This window comes from Cricetulus griseus, assembly GCF_003668045.3.
Source record: "Cricetulus griseus strain 17A/GY chromosome 1 unlocalized genomic scaffold, alternate assembly CriGri-PICRH-1.0 chr1_0, whole genome shotgun sequence".
In the NCBI taxonomy this organism is placed as follows: Eukaryota; Metazoa; Chordata; class Mammalia; order Rodentia; family Cricetidae; genus Cricetulus; species Cricetulus griseus.
The window spans coordinates 105,403,583-105,419,011 of record NW_023276806.1 but is presented as its reverse complement, the minus strand read 5'-3'; the positions used below and the strand labels follow the sequence as shown (position 1 = coordinate 105,419,011).

At 36.3% G+C, this 15,429-nt stretch overlaps 1 pseudogene; it reads right to left on the bottom strand.

Annotated features, from left to right (window-relative positions):
- Window positions 1–9,803: 9,803 nt before the first annotated feature.
- On the bottom strand, window positions 9,804–10,223 carry LOC100754746 (annotated as a pseudogene).
- Between the last annotated feature and the right edge of the window lie 5,206 nt (window positions 10,224–15,429).

Sequence of the window (15,429 nt, the reverse complement as noted above, 5' to 3'; positions counted from 1 at the left end):
TTACACTAAGAGATTAACATGTTAGAGATGTGATAGACAACTACAGGAATTTAGTATCTGATAATCATCAGTATTTATTCAATACCCCAAAAATGTCTCTAAGGTTAATTTTCCATACATACATACATACATACATACATACATACATACATACATAGTATGTGTAGGACCATGTGATGGGTGTACTGACTGTCAATTTGACAGGCCTCAGAATGACTGAGGCACAAGCCCCTGCAAATGCATGTGACAGAGTATCTATAATAGGTTACTCTCTATCCACAATAAGAAAATATGCCAACTAAATTAATTGAGGTGAAGGAAAAACACTATTTTTTATTATTTATTAGTTCAAATTATAAACAAGCCTGGTTCACATGTCTATCCCTGCTCCCTCTCCCTCCCCTCCTTCCCTCATCCCCCACCAAACCCCCACCCAAGCCACCTTCTGCTCCCCAGAGGGTAAGGCCCTACCTGGGGGATCCCTAAAGTCTGTCATATCATCATGGGCAAGGCCTAGGCCCTCCCCCATGTGTCCAGGCTAAGAGAGTATCCCTCCACGTGGGATGGGCTCCCAAATCCTTTTGTACACCAGGAATAAATATTGATCTACTACCAGAGGCCCCATAGAGAGTTAAGGTCTCCTCATTGACATCCACATTCAGGAGTCTGGATCAGTCCCATGTTGGCCTCCCAGACATCAGTCTTGGGTCCATAAGTCCCCCCTTGTTCAGGTCAGCTGTTTCTGTGGGTTTCACCAGCTTGGTCTTGACCTCTTTGCTCATCATTCCTCCCTCTTTGCAACTGGGTTCCAGAGTCCAGTTCAGTGTTTAGTTGTGGGTGTCTGCTTCTTCTTCTTCTATCAGCCACTGGATGAAGGCTCTAGGATGGCATATAAGGTAGTCATCAGTCTCATTATACAGGAAGGGCATTTAAGGTAGCCTCTCCCCTATTGCTTAGATTGCCAATTGGTGCCATCCTTGTAGATTTCTGGAAATCTCCCTAGTGACACATCTCTTCTGGAATCTGTAATGGTTCCCTCTATTATGGTACCGTTCATCCTGCTCTCCTCTATTCTTTACCCAACTCTATCTTCCTGCTTCCCCATCTCCTCCTCTCCCCTCTTCTTCCTACCCTCTCTCCTAGCTCCCTCTCCCATACCCCTATGCTCAAGAGATCCTGTCACCTTCCCCTTCTCCGGGAAACCATGCATTCTTCTCTTGGGGTCCTCCTTGTTTCCTAGTTCCTCTGGTGATATGGATTATAGGCTGGTAATCCTTTGCTCTACGTCTAAAATCCATATATGACTGAGTACATACCATGTCCATGGAATGTGATCTATGACTGGAGAAAAGGGAGAAATTAATCTGAATATCTTAATTTACCTTGATCTGCTTCTTAACCATATACAATGTGACCAACTGCCTCATATTGTTGATGCCATGAATTTCTCACAATGATAGGTTCTATTCTGGAGTTGTGAGCCAAAACAAACCCTTTCATCATTTGTTTTAGACATGGTAATGAAGCAAATAATACAGAAAGTCTTATTGATTGTAACAAATTGTTATGGAATTATATTTTAAGTCATAGAGATTGAACTTGATTTGTCTGTTGGTAAAGAATATGTTAAGGGAGCTATTATTTAATTAACTGATGCTCTTAATATAGACGTTTCAGAGCAATTTGTCTGGACTATTCAGATAAATTGAAAGTTTCATTGCAGTGACTGTAGTGATTCACAACACTGACTTGAAGTAAGCCTCATAAAACCCTAGATGGGATACTGAATATTGGAAGTTATCCTTACATTCATTTAATGTAATATATACAGCTCCTTTGCTCTAATTATATTAATAGTACACACAGAGTTGAATTATACTTTTTCTTCACTTACATGTGACTTTAGATATTAAACCATGGGACACAACAGTCAGAGAAAAAGCTTAAATTCAGTAATTATGTGGTTATAACCTATGATGAGAATATTTGAATCACAGAGCACTTATTAGTCATCATTCTTTGGAAACAGTATCATCCATATCTATTGAATTAATTTATTTTAGATCTTTTATATTATCACTGCTTCTATTTATAACCATGAATCTCATGACAAAAGCCATCATTTTATGTGTGCTCTAGCTTTTAAATACAGCAAGTTCCAGTCTTCTTTAAGAAAAGGCAGTTTTCTGGGAATTTCCAACTTTCATTTCCATAATCAATTCTCCATATAATTGCTGCTGGCATTAACAGTCATCTTCAAATCTGGGTCTAGAAAACTAGCTGAACAGTTATTCAGTGCAATCAAATCTGTAACTGGATTACTCAAGAAAGACTTCCCTGGTAACAAGACTAAAACCACACAAGGCTACAAAGCACAGAAATGGTTTCCTTCCCTTTGGAGTGTGAGGCAACACTGTGAATTCAAATGGGTTCTGTCCCTTGTAAATTGTTGGCATTCTCTAGCAATTCTTAGCTTAATTAGCCTAACAAGCACTGCATTGCATTGTATGAGAGAGTGGGTCAGTATTCTCATATTGTGATCATTGCTCTTGAGAAAATGGGATTTTTTCTTTTCTCTTTTTTTTGTTGTTTATTTGTTTGTTTTTGAGACAAGGTTTCTCTGTGTAGCCCTAGATATCCTGGAACTAGATCTTTTAGACCAGGCTGGCCTCGAACTCACAGAAATCCATCTGCCTCTGCCTCCCAATTGCTCGGATTAATGGAATTTTCCTAATGTTAACACTTGATGGTTCTTTTCTATGTATGTTATTTGGTGTTTTAGATACAGATGACACTGACCAGCAATGAAATTTCCCACTTTAAAATAACTCTGCTGAATTTTCTTCACATATTTGTGTGAGTGAAGTATGACAGGATTAATAAATCTATTCTTTTACTGTAATGCATAAATTCAATTATCCCTTTTACTTCATATTTTCTTCATGTTCTAGTCTATAAAGTCACCTCTCAGATTTCCCCTAGCATCATGTTGGTTAGCATTTTTTTTTTTTACTTTTGAATCACTTGATCTTTTTCTTTCTTCTTCTCTCTGCTAGTGGTAATTTATTTTCTGTGCATCTCCAAAAGTTATGCTACTGTTTTGTATCATATTAAGCTTTGTATTTTGAACTTATTTAATCATCTTATTTTTCCCAATTTTTTTATTAAAAATGGATTCTTTTTTCCTACAATATATCCTGATCACAATTTCCCTTCCTCCAACTTCTTTCTTGCCTCCTCACCATCCAGATCCACTCCCTTTCTGTCTCTCATTAGAAAAGAACAGTCTTTTATACAAAAAAATAAAAACAAAGACATAATAAGAAAAACCAAAAACCATCACAACAAATATGGACAAGGCAAATGAACAAATGTGAAACATCAGTAAGACAAGATACTAGAATCAGAGACCCACTTTGATTTCATATGCACCTAGCTTAGTTCATTTAGCAGGCCTTGTTTTCCTGATGTCTTCCATCCCACCTGGCTCTTACAATATTTCTGCCACCTCTTATGTGGGGTTCCCTGAGTTGTGAGTGGAAAGATTTGGAGACATCCTATTTAGATCTCTGTGTTCCACGGTCTCATTCTCTAAGTGTAGCTGTGTGTCACTATATTCATTTCTATCTAGGTCTCTCACTGTATTCATTTCTATCTACTGTAGGAGGAAGCTTCTCTGATGGTAGCTGAATAGGCCATTGATCATGAGTACAGCAAAATATAATTACAAGTCTGTGTGTGTGTGCGTGTGTGTGTGTGTGTGTGTGTGTGTGTGTGTGTGTGTGTGTGTGTGTGTTTTAAGACTAGCAATATTTGGTTTTACCCTAAATTGATGAGCAATCTGTCCTTTGGTTCTTGGTCACTCAACCAGTTTTGGGTATGGGTTCCATCTCGTGGAGTGGGCCTTCTTTAACTGAAATTAGACATGGGTTGGTTACTCCCACAAGTTTTTTGCCATCATTGTCATAGCAGAATTTGCAGGGAAGAAACATTGTAGATCAAAGATTTTGTGGCTTTGTGGGTGTTGATGTTCTGTTTTGGTAACCTGTAGAATGTTTTCCCACATGAGAGACACTAGAAGACAAGAGTGAAGGTTCTATGTAGACTTCTCTCTTCTCAAGGAGTTATGTAGATATAGTCTTCAGTAATAAACCTTGCTGTCCAATTTGGGAAAAGCAAATTATAATCCTGTCAAACACATGTGTTGTTTGTAGATTCTCTGGGACCCTAACAACTCAATTTTATTCAATCTAGTCTCTTTAATGGAAGCTTCATTTGGTGACAAGAGATGACCAGTTGGGCTGGGCATTGGTGGCACACACCTTTAATCCCAGCACTCGGGAGGCAGAGGCAGGTGGAGCTCTGTGAGTTTGAGATGAGCCTGGTCTGCAAGAGCTAGTTCCGGGACAGCCTCCAAAGCCACAGAGAAACAGAGGTGACCAGTTGGAACTCTGTCTCCTTCATTATTTTCAGACTTCATTAGGATCACCTTCACAGTTTCCACTGCACTAGGTTTCCATATCATCCCTACATTCCCCTCAATTCTAGCTGTGTCACCCTTATTCCTTCTTTCATCCCTATCTCCCATGCCTCATCTAACACCCTTCTGTCCTCAGTCCACCCATAAAATCAATTCTCTTTCCCTCTCCCCTGGAGAGCCACGTGCCACCCTGGTTCCTCCCTCTATACTGAACCTCCCTGGGACTACAGATTGTAGCTTGGTTACCATTAATGTAAAAGCTATTTTACTCTTAGTCTCATCTATTCAAGGTTTCTGACTGCAAAACTCGCATTTACTTGAGTAAAGAGCATGCAATAAAAGCCATTGTTACAGCTGATTACTACTATTTTGACAGAATCCTTGTCCCCCAACCAGGAAAACAGACATGCACACATTCATATTCAAGATAGCAGCTATTACTCTAAGGCTGCGCTAAGAAATTGAAATATCGAATAAGATACAAATACAAACAACACTTCGGGTGTCTAAATTTCTTCTGGCCACATTAGAAGGAATAAAAATAAGCATGCATAAATATTTGTTGTTTGAAGGGGGTTTGTATAATTACTTTTAAGAATATATTATTTGATATATTAAAATATTATGTTAGTTTTGCTTCCTGGTTGGCCAGCTTCCAACAAGACTGGGCTCAAAGGGAATCCACAGAGTGGGTGTACTGTGACTCTTTTTTTTTCTGAGAGGATTAGAAAAAAGTACACTCTCAGGCTCTCTTGATTGTTCCCTTCTCTTATTCTTTTGTATTCTTTTTCTCTTTTCTTATTTCTATCTAGAAATGTCCCTTCTGTCTCGCTTGATATTTTCCTTCTCTTCTCTTTATTTTTTCCTTACTGCTTATATATCCCAGCAAAATCTTTCAAGCAATATAAAAATTAGAATGTGGTTACATTGTATTTTTCAAGTGAGTGATTACAATGAATATAAGTTTAAAAACAGCATGTTTTCCATATCTTTAACATGATTAAACATGTTATGTATCACAGGAGAAAAACAATTTATCACAAGAACTCACATACAATCATATCCAAGCAAGAGTATAGGCCATCTAAGTATTCCACTGGCACGTTGTGTTTTGCAGTTACAATGAATGAATGAACAGATCACTTTATTACAAATCTGTAAAGGTAATCTTATTAGGAAACTTAAAGGAATCACAACATAAACTTTTATACATGAAACACCATCAGTCTATACTTTAAATCTTTAGGGTGCATACCCACTCATTAATAGCTTTTTATATCAGAAAATTGAGGGCAGAAAAAGATAGAAGTAATTAATCATTGCCATTGGTCATCAACAAATCCTAGCATAAAAGTACCTCAGCTAATGATAATTGGGGTTCTTTGATCTTGTTCTCTGACCTTGAAGAGTTCTTCATTTAACTATGTGCCTTTCTAAAACTTTAGATTGTCTTCTTGGGTTTTTCACCTCAAAGCTGTTTAACAAAAACTTCTTAGTCTAAATTTAAGTTCTTTTCAAAAACTTTATTTCAGCTATAATGCATTGCAAAATCTGTGGAGATATTTCCTAACCTTAAGATTAAAAGAATTTGCCGGGCGTTGGTGGCACACACCTTTAATCCCAGCACTCGGGAGGCAGAGGCAGGCGGATCTCTGTGAGTTCGACGAGGCCAGCCTGGTCTCCAGAGAGAGTGCCAGGATAGGCTCCAAAGCTATAAAGAAAAACCCTGTCTTAAAAAACTAATAATAATAATAATAATAATAATAATAATAATAATAATAAAAGAATTTAAGCTTAGAAGGGCTACTGGGACTCAATTGTTTTCCTTAGTGGTCTGACACATTGAACTTCAATTGTTATCTGTTGCTCCTTCGACATAGCCACCAGCATGTTATCATGTAACTAATATTAAAATATTAATATAAGCTAATATTTGGAAAACAATCAAATTCTTTTGCCACACAGTTCAAAATGCAGTGTGGGTTTTATACTTATTGCTGGAAGATGTTTAGGAAGGATTAGAATTTAAATGTATGTGGACCCCAGACTGCTATCTGGGAGGCCAGCACAGGACTGAATCAGACCACTGAAAGTGGATGTCAATGAGGAGGCCTCCACACTCTAGGAGGCCCCTGGTAGTGGATTAGTATTTTTCCCTGGTGTAAGAAGGGATTTTGAGAGGACATCCCAAGTGAAGGGATGCACTTTTGGCATGGACACATGGGGGAGGGCCTAAACCTGGCCCAGGATGATATGGTGGACTTTGGGGAGCCCAGTCGAGGGCCCTACCCTGCCTGGGGAGTGGAGGGTTGATGGGGTGGGAGACAGATGGGGGTTTGGGGGAAGGGTTGGGGGAAGGGGAGGGAGAAGGATTGACATGTGAAGCTTGTTCCTAATTTGAACTAAAAAAAAATTCAAAAAATAAGTAAATAAATAAAAATAAAGTTGCCAAAAGGAAAACTGTCAAAAAAAAAAAAAAAAAAAGAATTTGGATGTGTGATTTTTACCAAAGGATACAAGGTGACTAATGCTTCTTGGCTCTGCCCCATTTTAAAACATATTGTCCAGCACAGCTGCAAATTCTATGAAATAAATGCTGCCTGTATAATGAATTAGTTTTCTTCTTAAATGCACTTTGAATTTGATTTACAAGTATTTTGCCACAAGGAACCATGATTGATCTGAACTTGTCTCTGTGTCATGGGCTTCCTTTTCCTCTGCATACATTTAAACCATCCTTAATAAGCAAGCCATTATTAGTTTGCCCTAAATAAATTGCAGTCAGCCATGCTTATCAAATTAACAGACTAATTAAGTAGATATAGTGTTATGTGTTTAATATACAGTTGGAGCTTAATTGTAATGTTTGAGGTCCACCCTTAACCTTAATGCTTCCTGCTTTCCATTTACCAGCTGAGCAAATTTATTTTAATACCACAACATAAGTATTACCTATTTTGCAGCTTCTTTTGTCTTTGATTGGTAACCTTAACATTTTTTTTCAGAGGATGATGGAAATTACACACACAATCTTTTCTTTCACAATGATTCTTTATATGATGTTAGAGATAAACTTACAAAATAGAAAGCCATTCCATTTAAATTTTTCAAATTCACGTTTTCTGTGTATTGAACATAGTTTGACAAAAATTGCAGTGTTTTTGAATGAGTTTTATGGATGTGAAATTTGAAACTTTTGTCTTTGTGAACAGCTAATCTGTAGGTGTTAATGGAAGACTTGACAGCCGAGGAATTGTTACTATTATACCACTGGACCTCTTCCTCCCACTTTGGTGCACAGAAAACATATCTTCATGCTTCTTTGATACTACAGTGCTTTTGGAAACATTATAATTATCCAAAAGTTGTTTAAACTTATTATTTTTGGAGAATAAGCTCAAGAGGTGCTTATATAAACAGATCAAAGGGTGACTTGACAACTCATTGAAAAAGTAGATAATTGGAAAAATGATTGAAATTTAATTATTATTGATAAATTTATAGCTTTGCATATCTTATACAAAATCAAGTTGCACTTTGACATGGAGTCTACATGTGAGTGTGTTTATTGTCAGCAAGAAAGTTGGAGACTTCAATCATGGTTATATAGTGCATTTAAGCTGAATTAAATAAATAAAGGGAAAAAGATTATAGCCACTTTCAGTGTTAAGGGTGATACTAAGACACAATATATTAAATGCTTGATGTTTCAACTGTAACAAATGTTGGTAAATTTTACCTCATTGTTTTCTTGGATACTTATTAAATATTTAATAATTTGATTAGTCATTGTGTTTACTATATAGCAAAAATATCAGTAGCATTCTTTTTTAAGTCTGACCAAGTCTATAATACTTTTTTGCAAACAAAATTAAAAATTCCCAAAGGATTGTATATCACTTTACTACACATAGGTCATCCAAGTATGAGTGTGTTGTATAAGGATGATAGTGTTAAAATTACTCTCTCATTTCTCAAGCATAAATATTATATTCTAGATGACAGTGAGTTACTTTTGATATTTGACATGTCATGGAACAGACAATACCGACTGCCATACATATGCATGACTGTTTTGAGATTTGGTTGCATTTCTCACACCTATGAAAAATACATGATTAAAAAAAGGACAGAAATGAATTTTTTACTGTGGCTTGCAGTTTGGGTGTATAGTCCATCATGGCAAGAACGCATTATGGTAACAGTATTTCTAGCCGTAGTTATCGGAGTATGAAGAAGCTCTTCATGTTGCAACTATGGAAGCATATTGAAGTGGAGATGGAAGATGGTTTTCAGTTAATGTTCTTTTTTTTTTTACCATTTACACATCTTTCATGTACATTCTCTCTTTTGACCTCACAACAACCCTGTGAGGTAGGCAGCACAAGTTCTCATGGTACAGACAAGAAAGTGAATCTCCAAGCCATTAACTGACCTGCCCAGGGGTCTTCAGTTAGCAACAAATTCATATAAATATCAGTCTTTGGCCTAAAAATTCAGCACCCAACCTCGCCTCATACTTGCCCTACCTACTTGACAGGGATAATAAAGATAAAATTAATTCGAGGCTCAAAAAATACCTTTGGGGGGGAAAAAGCACTATATAATTACATATTATAATCATCTGTGACATAATGGTTCATCCCCCTTTCTGTCCCAGCTGGTGCATGAACCCAGAATTTTATATTATCTCTTCTGTGCTCAACTAAGGAACTAAATAAGGCAGGGTAAGAGTGTAGTCATGTTGGAAGCTATGTAAATTACAATCAGGGTAGCTGCAGCATTAAGCAAACTGAAAACAGCACAGACTACTGTGCAACCAGGACACACTAAAGCACACAGCACAGCAAGGCAGCATTATCAGATGGGCATGATTGTATAGAAAGAAAATGTGGTGTCAGAATTCACACTGGCACACACAAGTTATCTAAGGCAAAGTGGTGGCAAAGAAGAGTTCTTTGTTCCATATTATATAAAGGAGAAAGATGCATGGGGATCCATGCAGAAGCATCATACATCACAAATCTGTCCAGCTGTCTACTGGGTATACACTGTCAAGAATGAGTGTGCCTACTATGCTCAAGTCCTCAACCAAGGAATAGCTCCATGTTAAATCTCCTAGTTAAAATACAACCAGTACCATCATTCCTAATTAGATAATAAATAAAATGTCTTTGAAAGTGAAAAGTTAAGTGGCTCTTTAGCTTTGCTCCAATATTTGCCTTGGATTCTCCTGCTTTAAGACCCAAAGAAAGTTATATTGAGTTTTTGTTGGTGATTCTATGTATATGTGTTTATAACATTAAAGTGTGATGAGTGGATCTAACATATTAAAAGTTTATAGCATCTTTTCAGGAAAGATTATATACTATACAAGCTATTCAAGTGATACAAAACCAGTTTTCAGTGTCTTTTCAACTGAGAAGAATCCTATTCAGCATGCTTCTCCTCCTGAGGTGGCTCATACTGAGCAAGCTTTGCTTTCAGTTTTTTATTTTCTTCTACAGTACCTTCATATTTCTCTTTCATTTCTGCCAATTCTAGACGAAGCAGCTCTATTTCTGGGTTTTCCTGGGTGGCAACTCCTAAGTGATGCTTTAAAAAAATCCAGAGCACTGGTGGGCTTCTCTGGTTCTTCATATAAGGCTACCAACATTTTCGTCAGCGTGTCTAGCACTCCTGAATTCTCCAAGTACCTCTGGAACTGCTCGCGCTTCGAGTTGGTGGTTTTGTAATGGGCCATAGTGACAGCCACAGCTGCTTGGCTGGCACCTGAGATACAGGCTGGCAGGCTCCAAGCCGCACTTTAATGTTCTTTTTTTTTTTCTTGCATTTATTATGGGAACCCAGCTCATGGGATGGAAGTGCTCACAATTATAATGAATTGTCCCTTCTATTTAAACCTCTATAGAAATACCCCACAGACACACCCAGAAATGTATCCCACTATTGATCCTGAATTTATTCAAGCTAACAATCAAGGTCAACTTTCATATATGCATGAAGTAAAAGCAAGCAATAATCTACTATCCATTACATATTTCCTAGAGCTAATTCTTGATGCTTTTTCTTCCAAACTAAACCCTGATAAAGTGTAAACATCCATTGAAAATTTCTTGATTGTCCAATTGAAAACACCTGGTGCTGGAAAAACAACGGCAAACAAGAAAGAATGTACTCTTCAATTTTTGTTTGTTTGTCTGTTGGTTTTTTGGTAGTTAGTACATATAGCACCAAAAACTTATATTCAACAAGTAATCATAAACATAGTGGTGTCATATAAACAAGATGAACAATAGAACATAAGAATTTGATGTAAAGTAAAAATCCAAAAGAGTTGTTCTAGCCTGGATTCGATGCTGAGTCAAGTCATAGAAATGAGAACCCAGAAAATACCTTCACTAAGTAAAGGAGACAAAAAACAAAAATAGAAAAATTCTGACTTTCGATATCTCTGTTTGACAAAGTAGACATTTGCTATCTGCATGATGCTGGGATAACTAAGACATGGAAAGACATTGCCTTATCAGCTCTTAGTAGTGGTTCTCAAACTGTGGGCCTTGACCCCTTAGAGCTGAATGATCCTTTCATAGGAGTCCCATGTCATATGTCTTGCATATCAGACATTTACAGTATGATTCATAACAGTAGAAAAATTACAAACAAAATAATTTCATGGTTGGCGTCACCACAACATGAGGAATTGTATGAAACAGGCACAGCATCAGCAAGGTTGAGAACCACTGCTCTAGAAAAAAGTAGATCAGCCTGTGGCTTTTGGGACAGAAAATCCTCTTCTGAGTGACAAAGTTTCTTCTAGCATTAAGAACTGATGTGCTTTCTTTCAGAACAATGATGTTCTAAGTTTGGTATATAAAAATATCTAAATGGCCATACCCTCTGATTTTATGACACATAAAATTTATGTGTTTATAATTCATAAAACAAGGAATAAACTATAGTTGCAATTCCATAAAAAGCTATGAAGATAATAAGTACTGTAATTATTTTCAACATCTGGGGGTTAGTAAAAGTGGTGTCGACAAGGTTGTATGGATTGGAATAACACAAGGAAAATGGGATAGGTAAGATCATCCCAATACCACTTAAGGTACAGGCAAATGTCATGGATCAGAAAGAGGAAAAAGCACATGGACCAGAAGTTCAGTGTCCTCAACCTAAATCAAGTGCATGGGATACGGTTGCTATAATAAAGATTATGCAGGAGGCTCTAAGTTTCTCTGTTTCAGCAGATGCTACAGTCATTAAAAGAACTAAAGGCTGGTACGAAGTTGAAAAAAATGTCCAGAGAAAGAAATGCATGTGCAAAACACATGCACAGCCTGATTAGAAAGGCAATGTTAACAAATATGTAAATGAGAGACTGAGCTATGATTTCAGAGGCAAAAAGGAGGAAGAATTCACTTAAAGTGTTCGGGAAAAATCACTGAGGCAACAACAATTAACATTTGTATAATGAAGGACCATGAGTTTTCCCGGGAGATGAACACAGGAATAACTGTAAGTAATAGAGATTGAAAATGAGATTCAAACACACTAGAGGTTAGGAGACAAGAAAACAGAAGAGACAAATAAGCAGGAAAAAGCAGGGTTGTGGCTGTGCTATAGCAGGAGAAATCAAGAAATAATAACAGGGAAGAAGTATGATCTTTGGGGTCAGTATCATTCACAAGGCAGAAATAAAAGACAAACTCCAAGAAGGTAATGTATGCTGTGGAAACTTTGAGTCTTCGAGAAAGTCTAGCAAAAGTTAAACAAGTTAGAATCCCATCGCAGTGCAGTGTTGGAAGGAACAATAATTTTACTGCTATTAATACTGATTTATAAATATCATTGATAACAAAATTCATTTTAACTCCTACAATAGTTTCTTCTTCCTGTACAAATATCAAATCATGATTTATAAAGCTAATGCTGATATATCATATTCAAGAACTTATATTTAGAAGAGAATTATTTTTCACCGAACATAGCTTTTATCCTTCCTTCATACATCAGACACCTGCAATGAAAGAATTACCTACCTGGTTAACTTTCAAACTGAGAGAACATCAAGTTAATAGGTTTTCCACAGACAACAACTGGAAGAAATAATTTCCAGTTGTTGAACAATTTAACCAACAAGTGTGCAAATATTATTGGACCCCAGAAAGTACAGATAATGTTGCTTTCAGTCGATATTTTGCAAAGGAGAACTGCAACATGAATACTCACAGTTTTAAGCTCTTTCTTCAGTAAAGCAGTAGAAAAGATGAATGCTCTTATAATGTACATTTGCTAGCCGAGTTGACGGGAGTATAAATGTAATGGGATTTAAAACAAACAAGCAAACACACCTCTCACACTTTTTAAAAACAAGTATAATATTTTTGGTTGTTTTTGAGACAGGGTTTCTCTGTACAGCCATGGATGCCCCGGAATTCACACTAAAGATAAGACTGGCCTTAGAGATCTGTGTGCCTCTGCCTCCTGAATGCTGGAATGGATCTACACGGGGTCCTCTGCATGTATGTTATGGCTGTTAGATTGGTGCTTTGTGGTGGGATTCCTAGCAGTGGGAAAGAGTGTATATCCCTGATTCACTTACTCTTGAGACTGTTTTGCTTCTGTTCAGTTGCTTCATCCAGCCTTGATAGGAGGGCTTTCACCATGTTTTTCTTTGCACTAGTTTTTCTTGTTTGGCTGTTCTCTTGTAGGGCTGCTCTTTTTTTGAAGAGGAAACAGAGTGGGAGAAGAGATTTGTGGGAGTAGAGTGACAGGAGTGGAAGGAGAGGAAACTGTGGTTTGGATGCATTGTGTGAGAGAAAAATCTATTTTCAATGAAAATAAAAATAAATTTTAAAGGTGGTTTAATACATGTAGCATATGTGTGAGTGAATCTCAATGTAATATATCTTTAAAATAAGAAAGCACTATTAAATAATAACTACAATGTGCTGTAAAAGTCTGTATTTCAAATCATATGCTTGATTGCAACCTATATTTCAACACTATTGACATATGAGATGGCGGCCCTACCTTTATTGTCAAAAGACAGAATTTCTAGGTCAAAGAATTTCAATTTCCATTAAGCATGCATAAATAATAAAAGTTACATTTATGGCAATTACATCTTAACAAGAACTACACTATGTATTCATTTATCCTGAAATAATTGGAAAATTGAGTTTTTTGGTTAATTGAACATCCTTGTTAATTGACATTTGTCAAATATATTATACATGGATTAGCAACATTCAAAGTCCTAGAATAAAATTGCAAGCCATTGACAACTGATTTATAACCTAAGCATCTTCCCACCTAGATGATTCTGACTCATCAATTTCTACAAATTTTAAGACATTACATGATGTCATTGATTCAAATGAATCAACAGCAATTATACTTGTTTAATATGTAGAAATAAAAGGTGAAACTAATAAAACAAAATTATCATTGACTCTGGGACATAGCCTGAGTTGTAATTAAGTAAAATTAAGGCAAACTGTAAAATATAATTCTTTTTGTTAGTGATGATGGTGTCTAGGACAAATGGTACAGATTCTTATTGTTAATTAGTAGAGTCATGTGCACCGACCTAGCATAATATGTTCTCTAAGACAATTATTGCCTCCCTCTACATTAAATGTTATTGTATTTATATTTCATTTTACATCTTACTTGTATGTAAATAATCAAGGCAAACAACAGATAATATGTTGGATTTGTGTTCTGAAAAATAACAGACTGATCAAAAGAAGATTTCATTATAGTTTTTAGTAATCACTATCAATTCATCCACAGAGTTTGACTACTCCTTAAAAAAGGTGACTATATGAAAAAAAAAGTATTATAACCTTATATACTGACTATGAAACCATATAGCCTTTCAATGATGGAACTGTCAAAATCTACTACATGCCTTCTCTCTTCCACAACTTCTGCCTTCTGTGATTTCAGTTTACCATGATTAAAATGTCATTCAATATTTGCTTCATGGAAAATTTTAGGGAAAAGTTTAAAGTTTAAAGTTGTACCCTATATAGTGTGATGAATCTGAATCATAGAAATTACTTTTAATTTAATTTATATTTTGTTTTTATTTGTGTACATGCTGTATGTGTGTGTAAGAAAGAGAAAGTATGTGTGTGTGTGTGTGTGTGTGTGTGTGTGTGTGTGTGTGTGTGTGTGTGTGTGTGTGTGTGTGCGCGTGCGTGCACTAGATGTTGTAATGGATGCCTGAGAAGGCCCAGAAGAGGCACTGGAACTTATGGAGCTAGAGTTGCAGACAGTCTGTCACCTGACTGATATGAGGTGCTGGGAAATAAATTCTGTTGCTCTGAAAATGTAAAGAACATTCTTCACTGCCAATACATTGTATCTCTGCCTCCTCCCAGGACCCTGGGGAGAACAGTTATTCACATAAATTTGTATTAAGTACATTGCTTCATCAATTTTATGCTGGTAATAGTGGTTTTTAACCTCTTTGACTAATTCATAATTTAAACACTTTTAATAACGAGTAACTGTACAGAATTATGCAGTGTGTCTAGGATAATATATCATTTAAACTTCCAAATAAACACTCTGAGTTATATAATGTATAACTTAAGCATATTAGGTTCAAGCACGCTTGTAGGAATGGTGGTAATGCAGATTCTTTGTAATGTCTTGGCCCTTGTTTTCACTTTAGCAAATGAAATATCTAAAAAACCATTATTTATTTTGAAGGAGAAAAGTCTCACATGGTGTATTCAGCATAGGCAGTCCATATAGGGCTCATATGCTGTTAATACTTAGGTAAACACCTCATCAATAAATATCAAACTAATGTTACTCTCTTAGCAAGTTCCAGACATTTGCATAAGTGTCACCATATTATACAATTATTTTTAAGGCCTATTTCCTTCCTTTAGCAAATTTGCTTGAAGATTTCACCACATAACATA